General features: G+C 44.8%; 1 long non-coding RNA gene across 2 annotated transcripts; it reads right to left on the bottom strand.

Moving 5' to 3' along the window:
- Window positions 1-8043: 8043 nt before the first annotated feature.
- Window positions 8044-10719, bottom strand: LOC127312087 (uncharacterized). Of its 2 annotated transcripts, XR_007858149.2 has the most exons (5): window positions 10394-10719; window positions 10244-10289; window positions 10065-10172; window positions 9770-9903; window positions 8044-8774 (listed from the first exon to the last, which is right to left on the bottom strand). It is a non-coding gene; the product is annotated as an uncharacterized lncRNA (long non-coding RNA). The 2 variants fall into 2 exon arrangements; XR_007858148.2 differs by having other exon boundaries at window positions 10065-10719.
- Window positions 10720-11309: the final 590 nt, after the last annotated feature.

Genomic DNA, 11309 nt, shown 5'->3' with positions numbered 1-11309 from the left:
AAAATTCAGTCCTGCATAAAAGGTTTGGATGATCATCCAAGTAGTCAGTCCATGGGTTGGGCAATTTTTAACCAAAGATTTCATTCTTTCCCATGCTTGTGCAACATGCTCAGTATCCAATTGTTTAAAATTCATTATGCTACTTCTCAAAGATATAATTTTAGCAGGGGGATAATATCTACCAATAAAAGCATCCTTGCATTTAGTCCATGAATCAATACTATTCTTAGGCAGAGATAGCAACCAATCTTTAGCTCTTCCTCTTAATGAGAAAGGGAACGATTTTAATTTTATTATGTCACCATCTACATCCTTATACTTTTGCATTTCACATAATTCAACAAAATTATTGAGATGGGCAGCAGCATCATCAGAACTAACACCAGAAAATTGCTCTCTCATAACAAGATTCAGTAAAGCAAGTTTAATTTCAAAGAATTCTGATGTAGTAGCAGGTGGAGCAATAGGTGTGCATAAGAAATCATTATTATTTGTGGTTGTGAAGTCACACAACTTAGTATTTTCAGGAGTACCCATTTTAGAAACAGTAAATAAAGCAAACTAGATAAAGTAAATGCAAGTAACTAATTTTTTTTGTGTTTTTAATATAGCAAACAAGATAGCAAATAAAGTAAAACTAGCAACTAATTTTTTTGTGTTTTGATTTAGTGCAGCAAACAAAGTAGTAAATAAAATAAAGCAAGACAAAAACAAAGTAAAGAGATTGGGATGTGGAGACTCCCCTTGCAGCGTGTCTTGATCTCCCCGGCAACGGCGCCAGAAATTTAGCTTGACACGCCAGACAAAGACGCGACCGTTGGGAACCCCAAGTGGAAGGTGTGATGCGTACAGCAGTAAGTTTCCCTCAGTTAGAAACCAAGGTTTATCGAACCAGTAGGAGTCAAGAAGCACGTTGAAGGTTGATGGCGGCGAGATGTAGTGCGGCGCAACACCAGGGATTCCGGCGCCAACGTGGAACCTGCACAACACAACCAAAGTACTTTGCCCCAACGAAACAGTGAGGTTGTCAATCTCACCGGCTTGCTGTAATAAAGGATTAGATGTATAGTGTGGATGATGATTGTTTGCAGAGAACAGTAGAACAAGTATTGCAGTAGATTGTATTCGATGTTAAAGAATGGACCGGGGTCCACAGTTCACTAGAGGTGTCTCTCCCATAAGATAAATAGCATGTTGGGTGAACAAATTACAGTTGGGCAATTGACAAATAGAGAGGGCATGACAATGCACATACATGATATGATGAGTATTGTGAGATTTAATTGGGCATTACGACAAAGTACATAGATCGCTATCCAGCATGCATCTATGCCTAAAAAGTCCACCTTCAGGTTATCATCCAAACCCCTTCCAGTATTAAGTTGAAAACAACAGACAATTGCATTAAGTATGGTGCGTAATGTAATCAATAACTACATCCTCGGACATAGCATCAATGTTTTATCCCTAGTGGCAACAACACATCCACAACCTTAGGGGTTTCTGTCACTCCCCCAGATTCAACGGAGACATGAACCCACTATCGAGCATAAATACTCCCTCTTGGATTTACAAGCATCAACTTGGCCAAAGCCTCTACTAGTAACGGAGAGCATGCAAGATCATAAACAACACATAGATAATAGATTGATAATCAACATAACATAGTATTCTCTATCCATCGGATCCCAACAAACACAACATATAGCATTACAGATAGATGATCTTGATCATGTTAGGCAGCTCACAAGACCCGACAATGAAGCATAATGAGGAGAAGACAACCATCTAGCTACTGCTATGGACCCATAGTCCAGGGGGGAACTACTCACTCATCACTCCGGAGGCGACCATGGCGGTGAAGAGTCCTCCGGGAGATGATTCCCCTCTCCGGCAGGGTGCCGGAGGCGATCTCCTGAATCCCCCGAGATGGGATTGGCGGCGGCGGCGTCTCTGGAAGGTTTTCCGTATCGTGGCTCTCGGTACTGGGGGTTTCGCGACGAAGACTATATGTAGGCGGAAGGGCAGGTCAGGGGGGCACACGGGGGCCCCACACGCTAGGGCCGCGCGGCCCCCCCTGGGCCGCGCCGCCCTAGTGTGGCGGCGCCCCGTGGCCCCACTTCGTCTTCCCTTCGGTCTTCTGGAAGCTTCGTGTGAAAATAGGCCCCTGGGCGTTGATTTCATCCAATTCTGAGAATATTTCCTTACTAGGATTTCTGAAACCAAAAACAGCAGAAAACAGCAACTGGCTCTTCGGCATCTCGTTAATAGGTTAGTGCCGGAAAATGCATAAATATGACATAAACTATGCATAAAACATGTAGATATCATCAATAATGTGGCATGGAACATAAGAAATTATCGATACGTCGGAGACGTATCACCGGCCCCCTCCCCTTGGCCCCACATTATATAGGTGGAAGCCCCAAGTGTTGGACTTCAAGTCTCCGAATAAGTCCCGAACCCAAAACCTTCCATGTGATAGGGAAACCTACCCAAGGTGGGAATCCCACTTGGCCCCCCTTCCATGTGGGGGGGGGGGGGGTGGCCGGCCCCCTTAGGGGAGTCCACTTGGGACTCCTCCCCCTTTAGGGTTGGTCGGCCATGGAGGTGGAGTCCCTTTGGGACTCCGCCTTCCAAAGTGGTTTCTTCCGAACTTTTCTAGAACCTTCTAGAACCTTCCATAGAACCTTCCGGATCATTTTAAATCTTATAAAATGACTTCCTATATATGAATCTTATTCTCCGGACCATTCCGGAACTCCTCGTGATGTCCGGGATCTCATCCGGGACTCCGAACAAATATTCGAACTCCATTCCATATTCAAGTTCTACCATTTCAACATCCAACTTTAAGTGTGTCACCCTACGGTTCGCGAACTATGCGGACATGGTTGAGTACTCACTCCGACCAATAACCAATAGCGGGATCTGGAGATCCATAATGGCTCCCACATATTCAACGATGACTTTAGTGATCGAATGAACCATTCACATACGATACCAATTCCCTTTGTCACGCGATATTTTACTTGTCCGAGGTTTGATCATCGGTATCACTCTATACCTTGTTCAACCTCATCTCCTGACAAGTACTCTTTACTCGTACCGTGGTATGTGGTCTCTTATGAACTCATTCATATGCTTGCAAGACATTAGACGACATTCCACAGAGAGGGCCCAGAGTATATCTATCCGTCATCAGGATGGACAAATCCCACTGTTGATCCATATGCCTCAACTCATACTTTCCGGATACTTAATTCCACCTTTATAACCACCCATTTACGCAGTGGCGTTTGATGTAATTAAAGTACCTTTCCGGTATAAGTGATTTATATGATCTCATGGTCATAAGGACTAGGTAACTATGTATCGAAAGCTTATAGCAAATAATTTAATGACGTGATCTTATGCTACGCTTAATTGGGTGTGTCCATTACATCATTCATACAATGATATAACCTTGTTATTAATAACATCCAATGTTCATGATTATGAAACTAATCATCCATTAATCAACAAGCTAGTTAAGAGGCATACTAGGGACTCTTTATTGTTTACATATCACACATGTATTAATGTTTCGGTTAATACAATTATAGCATGGTATATAAATATTTATCATAAACATAAAGATATATAATAACCACTTTATTATTGCCTCTAGGGCATATCTCCTTCATCTACATCACCATGCCCACCTCCGGACTGATGCGTGAGTAGTTCATCCTTGGACTATGGGTCCATAGCAGTAGCTAGATGGTTGTCTTCTCCTATTATGCCATCATGTTTAGATCTTGTGAGCTGCCTATCATGATCAAGATCATCTATTTGTAATGCTACATGTTGTGTTTGTTGGGATCCGATGAATATGGAATACTATGCCAAGTTGATTATCGATCTATCATATATGTGTTGTTTATGATCTTGCATGCTCTCCGTTGCTAGTAGAGGCTCTGGCCAAGTTGATACTTGTAACTCCAAGAGGGAGTATTTATGCTAGATAGTGGGTTCATGCCTCCATTGAATCTGGGGACGAGTGATGAAAAAGTTCTAAGGTTGTGGATGTGCTGTTGCCACTAGGGATAAAACATCAATGCTTTGTCTAAGGATATTTGTATTGTTTACATTACGCACAGTACTTAATGCAATTGTCTGTTGTTTGCAACTTAATACTGGAAGGGGTGCGGATGCTAACCCGAAGGTGCACTTTTTAGGCATAGATGCATGCTGGATAGCGGTCTATGTTCTTTGTCGTAATGCCCTGAGTAAATCTCATAGTAGTCATCATGATATGTATGTATGTGCATTGTTATGCCCTCTCTATTTGTCAATTGCCCAACTGTAATTTGTTCACCCAACATGTTATTTATCTTATTGGAGAGACACCACTAGTGAACTGTGGGCTCCGGTCCATTCTTTTACATCTGAAATACAACCTACTGCAATCATTGTTCTCTGTTGTTCTTTGCAAGCAAACATCATTCTCCACAGCATACGTTTAATCCTTTGTTTACAACAAGTCGGTGAGATTGACAACCTCACTGTTAAGTTGGGGCAAAGTATCTTGATTGTGTTGTGCAGGTTCCACGTTGCCGCCGGAATCCCTGGAGTTGCGCCGCACTACACTCCTTCACCAACAACCTTCGCGTGGCCTTCATCTCCTACTGGTTCGATAAACCTTGGTTTCTTACTGAGGGAAAACTTGTTGCTGTACGCATCACACCTTCCTCTTCGGGTTTCCAACGGACGTGTGCTTTACCGTCACAAGAAGCTACTTTCTGGCACCGTTGCAAGCCCTGTCACGCGGCAGCAGCGGAGGCGGAGGCAGCAGAGCGCGCGGAAGGGCGCCTCGCGGCGACCAGGGTGGAAATCGCCGACTCCAGGGCCGAGCTCACCGATGCCAGGGCGGCGCTCGCGGAGGCGCGGGCGGCGATGGCGGCCCCTCCGGCGGCCCCACCAACGGACGTCGTCATCCACGACATCGCCGACGACGACGACGCTGTACCCGGCCGCTTCGACTGCGGCGGCGACCAGTTCGTTCTGCTCGCGTCCTTCGAGACCCTGGCTGGGGACGCCCTGCGCCTTCAGGCTTGGGCAGCGGAGGAGGAAGCCCACAGCAATGCGGTCGCCATGGCTCAAGGGTACATGTGCTCCGACCTGGACTCGCTCCAACGGAGGGGCCCTTCTCCCGCGTGGGTCGAGCATGAGAACCGGGAGCTGGCGGGCGCCATCGCCGCCAGGGACGAAGCGGTGGCAGAGGTGGCTAGGGATAGGGCCTGCTTCCACACCCAGCTGGCGGGGTTGCAGGCGGCGGCCCGGCGAACGAGGCGACGGCGGAGGCGGCGGCGGCCTAGGCGACGGCGGCCCAGGCGGCGGCGGAGGCGGAGGTCAACTCTATGGCCAGGAGAATCTTGCGGGACTCCTCCCTGGCTGAGGCCCTCGAACGCCGCAGGCGGCAGAACGAGACGTCTGATCGCCGCCGTGCGCGGCGCGCGGAGTGCGTGAAGCGCTCCCACTTCGACGACGGCGCTGGCCCCTCCGGCGGCCAGTAGTAGGCCGCGCGACTGCGAGTAACCCAGGCCGTGGTAGGCCGCGCGACGGCGAGTAGGTACGGCCGTTGTAGTTTTAGGTTAACTCGACAAACTATCTCTGTAAAGATGGTCCGTTTGACCAATCAATGGTAATGAAAAAATATTTTGCTTACATAGTTACTGCCAACCGGGCACGGATGCACCGAACACGGACACTTTCCGTGACCGCGCAGCGTCCGCGGAGACGCAAACCTGACGCATATTTGGGTCAGGTTTGCGTCGCTGCGAACGGCCCGGTTACTATGTGTCGTCCCGCTGAAGGTGATACCAGTCGTATTTTTTAGCCCGGTGGACGCAAACAGTCGCTCACCGTCCGATTTGCGTCGTCCCGTTGGAGATGCCCTAAGCCAACAAAGATCACCCTTTGGCTAGAAGATTCACCAGAGCAGCAAGGACCGCCCATCCATCACCATAGGGAAGATCCGATATCCTTAACGGTCAAATTCTATGAGAATATGCTCGGAGAAGACCACCATTGGTCAGTGGATTCACAAAGAACCTAGAGAAGATCGGCCAACGACCGCATCATCTGCACGTTCTCCAGGCGTACGCTGCAAATTGCTAAATGAATCAAGGTACTACCTTCGTTTAGAAATATATATAATCCATTTTAAAAACCTAAATTAGTTTTCTAAAAAGATTTATATTTTACAATGTAGGTAATAGCTAATTGCTAAATGTTCCAAGGAAGTTGCGCTCTCTAGTTTAATGATGGACTAGGAGGCGTTGGCGCGGCGGCACGCCGCGCCTGTGGGCGTTTGTTTCTCGGAAATCTTATTAAGTCTGTATTATATGCAATCAATGAGCGGTAGTTTTCTGATTGGCCTCTCTTTTGTGGCGGATCACTGTTGCGTCAATTTTGGCCCGATTGATGGAAGAAGCTAGTTGTGGTGTGCAGCAGTACAATATGTTAGGAATCGTGTGATCTGCTCGATGGTGTGCTGACGGGAGACGGTGGAGGATTGCTGCAGCATGGCAAGCGGAGCGGAGCGACAGAGGAAAGGAAAAATGAGAGGCGGGGTGGATTTAGCTGTGGTAATGATGGTAGAGATTAAGGTGGGGATGTTGTTTACTGACGCGTGGGCAGGGAGACGTACACCTGAACTCCAGAGACACGTGTGGCCGCTGATTATATTGGAGGGAGATGTCGCGCCCTCTGCTCATTTCAAGACGTTTCTTCAGTTCAGGGGAAGGGTAGGCTCACTTAGCTTTTGTTATGTGGGCGAATCGGGATGGACGTGGACATGGATGAGGCGCTGGATATGGACGACTTGCTCAAGAGGCTGGATCCTGACGTGTATCTTGATGGTGCCCATATGGATGTGATGCCCTGCCTTCGTAACCACCCTCCCGTGAGAGTTGTTTGGTCTCATCGATTATTCTGTGTTGCCGTTGATTTCCTTTATATGTTCCGAAGGTTCAGTCTTGGACTCTTGGTAGATGATGGGACCTGTGTTCGATACGTACCTGCGGTATGGTGGTTTCTTCAGCGATGTTTGTGTGTTTGTGCCTCTGATCTTGTGACTCCGGTGAATCTACACGAGGTGTTCACCTCGAGTGGCATAGAGCTCCACACGGCGGAGAAGGCTGAAGAGAGAGCCGCCGAATCCATGATTCGAAAGCTAGAGAGGGAACATAAGTTTGAGACGAAGGATCTCAATTGGGAGAACATGAGCCGCTTCAACAACGAAAATTAGAATTCTTAATTCTTGTGTTGGATGGCGTTGCGCAGAGGAGAATCGGATGCTGAGGATGAAGGTGTAGGTGCTGAATAAAGGTTGGCACCGTTCTCTGGAGAGCATGTACTGTACATGCCAACACATAGTACACGCTCAGTCCACTGCCTTTGAGTACTGTGATCCCGGAGCTACAGATCTGAACAAATTGAGAACTTTTCTTCCTACGTAATCCACGATGAAATCCGTGAGTTTGAGGAAGTAGCTAAGAAGTATATTAGGTAGTGTTTGATCTGTTTGTTAGTACCTTTAGTATAGGGTACTATTTAGTGAAATAAAGTTATGTGTTGTACATTGTCTCTTGTTGGCTAGATTGTATATTTTGGTATGGTTTGTGGATAACATGTAAGCAAGTTTTATTACTGATGGGTAGTGTCTGAACTGATGTCCGTGTTGAACAGAAGGTGCAAATGTGATCTGATATCGATGTTCAGTGGAGGGCGTAAAGGAGAAGGCTAAAATGGTACGAACAAATAGATGTATGTGAAGAAGAGGAAGAAGAGACATACGGGTTTGTATCTGAATTCAGTGGCATCATTTGTTGTAGATGACTCAAACACAGTGTATATATCAGTATTAAGAGAAGATTATATCATACGAAAGATCTGAGTGCCAAAAGGGAATAATAGTGTGTTGTTTCTGTAGATTCTCATGTTCTATCTTGCAAAGAGGAAGCTGTAGATTATTCTTAAGAACTGTTGAATGAACGGCTTGAACAGCTGGTTGGATACCCTTTTTTACAGTCATAAAAATTTGTAGGTCCCAGTTTGGGCGGGCTGCCTGTAGATTGTGTATGTGCTCTTTAATTCAATTTGTTCGGTGATTGGGCTCTGAAAAACAAAAATACACTCAGGTGTTTGTCGTGGAGCTAGCTAAAGCTGATCTGGATAACCACACCCAAGTATAAGGGACATGTGGAGGATCGCTGTCGCTTAGGCCTTAGGTCTGTACCTACTGACTACCGCTTGGCAAACTCATGCTCTTGTTTTTTATTACCACTCTAAGGCGACCCACTCTGCAGGACTTCTTTTTCATTCCCCTCCCAGGCGAGAGCAAACCTCATAGTCTTCTACCTTCAAATCCAATCCAAGAACAAATCACCAAGGTCTGCATGTTATACCATTGGGCAGCTCTTTAGAGAGATCGGGGCTCTTCTTTCCCGATTCTACTGATTCCTCTTAGTGATCATGCTGATCATGCAGAGGCGACGCAGCACGACCTGGCCACCATCCTTGTTGCCTTCAGGCCAAGCTGAAGCTCCAGCTTCTCGGCGTGCCCAACCCTTGCTCCCCTAGGTACTGCTGCTCGTTTATTTCTCTCTGGAGATCTCAATGCATCCAAGCAACTTCCTTCACCCATGCTTTTGGTGAGTGCCTCAAATTAAAGATGGACACCATGAATGCACTTGCATGTAGTTCAGTTTAATCTCCAGGCTGAACAACTGAATTTTCAAAGAAAACAATTGTTAGGTTGCGTTTATTCAGAAAAGGCACTAATGAATTTACATCATCTAGAGTTGAGCCTAAATGTTGTATAGACTATAGGGGACGAATCTACTGTAGCACACTCAGAGTGGATAGATATACATGGTACTTAAGCAACCCTTCATCCGAACCTATTTAATCTAGTATTTGTCTAAAAAGTATTTTTATACGTAGACATGAAATAAAATGTTGGCAATTGGGTTTTCTATTCTCTTGAACCAGAAATTTCAGAGCTGTTGGCTGCTTTAGCCGGCAGTAATATTTCAGTATACTGACTGAGAAAAGTATAATGTGGGAAGTAAACCCATAAAAGGTAGCACATAACCCCTAGTTGACCTAGATAGAAGATTAAAGAAGAACATCAAGGTACATAATTAACCTGTAATTTAAATAGTGCTGTCGAAACAGTTTCAAATAGGAAACGATATGAATATATAAAATAATTTAGTTGCTCACAATAATATAGCAAACTACCTAATTTGTTTTATTTCCCTAAATCCACCGGCATGTGTATTACACTCAGTGATATGTTGAAAACATGCAATAAGAGAGAACCTACAAAATTAAGCGAAAGATAGTATACACCAATGTTTTTCTTTATGTTATTTCCATTTAAGGATAACTTAAAATACGAAGATCATCAGAGGGAGCATAAGTACATTCAGCTACCTAGTTCTAACCGCTGTTGGGAGGGAGCAAAATTGATGTTGGAGAAATTGTCTTTTCATGCCGATGTTCAGAATAGTAATTTTGATTGCGGTGGTAGAAAACAGGCATGTGAGAACTTTTGAAGGAGCTTGGTGGACCATTCAAATAGTACATCGTGAACCTGATATTGGAGTACCACTTTGGGGAATTATAGATAACCAAATTTTTTACAGAGAAGGTCATCAAATAATTTTACTGCTATATAAACACAGAAATAACTTAAAGTCCTAATTTTGTAGCATACCATGATCTCAATCTTGTAGTTGCCCCTAGCCACAATCCTGCGGAAAAGTTCTCCATGATTTCACAGCTGCTCTTCTGACTGTGCTCTTTGCTTTGGTCTACACAGAGTTGCTCCACGGTAACACGCATACTACCCTGATGCAATAATATCAATGCGTGAGCACCTGCAGTGAAGATCTTACCTAGCGAAGCGTGCCAGCAGATACCCACTCAGTTCAAGTAGTAGCACCTAGCGATAACTTTCAGCAGAAAATGAAGCAAAAAATACAGAATTTCTGTTCATCTCAATTAATTACCTCACTCTGCCAATTTCATTTCTACATCAGTAGAAGAAAGCCAAAATGTTATTTAAGTCCTCAAGATCAACATCATCCCCAGTAAACCTCTAGATTCATGGCATACACCTAGTCCAACAAAGAGGAAAGGTCAGCTAATGGTATGCTGGCATTAACATGTGTAAGGTAGGATACACTACCATCTGGGCAGAACGACAATCCTACTTTTTATGTTAGCTGTCATACCTGTCATACCATCAGTATGTCTCAAATCAAATAGCAGTGATTATTTTCAGCAGACAATGATTGGAAAAAATGAAAACGAAACAGTGTTCATCTCAATTAGTTACCTTAATCTTCTTGAGCCAGGTTCAGGCCTACATTGTGAGAAAAATAACAAAATATCATTTAAATCCTTAAGACCAAAATCACCGCCCCTAAACCTATTAATGCATGTAGTACATGTAGGCTAACAAAAAGGAAGGTTAACTGATGTAGCGGAATAAACAGATGAAGGCAACGATTCGTGCAACCTACATGACAGATCACCACAGAAGCATAGAAAAATAGCTTCAATTCTAAGAAACACAACAACAAACATGTGGAGGGCAGTAATACAGTACACACCACAATTTTCTTGCTTCCCAACATTCAACATGCGTGTGTTAGGAGGAGCTTTAACCTGTTAGTGGGTAATTGAAGAAGCAGAGAGGAAAATAGCTCATAAACAGTACCAGGAGCGAGCAGAGAACGTAAATCTGACTAACTTTTATATAGGGTATAATAATAACTTCGACCACCTTCTGTTTTCTTTATAAAAAAAATCTCCAGTGAGATTACCATGCGTTTCGGTATGGCCGATCAATTGCAGTGGGCTGTGCGTGCTCTGTCATTTCGTCAAGCAGCCTTGTTGTCTCTCCGGCGGCGCGACGCATTTCGGACGTCTGAAATATCCGTTTGCGTCGCGCGGCGGACGCTCGACAGAACATTTTTGTTCACGCGTCCGTTTGCATCTAGGGGTGGCTCCAGCGGGCCGTTTTCGCGTTTGCATCAATTTATGAAGTTTCCAAACAACAAAATAAGAAAATCAACAAAGTCATAGTTATTACATTTAAAAATCGACATGAAAATAAGATAGTATTTCTCTAGGCATGATCTTCATGGCCAGCCAATGTCCACTGATGCTCAATCAGATTCGTTTGCAGCTGTTTGGAGACGTTCTCGCCAGTGACTTCTACATTCCTATGTAGATAGTCCTGCCAAGAT

Source organism: Lolium perenne, chromosome 7 (assembly GCF_019359855.2).
Source record: "Lolium perenne isolate Kyuss_39 chromosome 7, Kyuss_2.0, whole genome shotgun sequence".
Lineage (NCBI taxonomy): Eukaryota > Viridiplantae > Streptophyta > Magnoliopsida > Poales > Poaceae > Lolium > Lolium perenne.
This window is presented reverse-complemented; position numbering and strand designations above follow the sequence as displayed.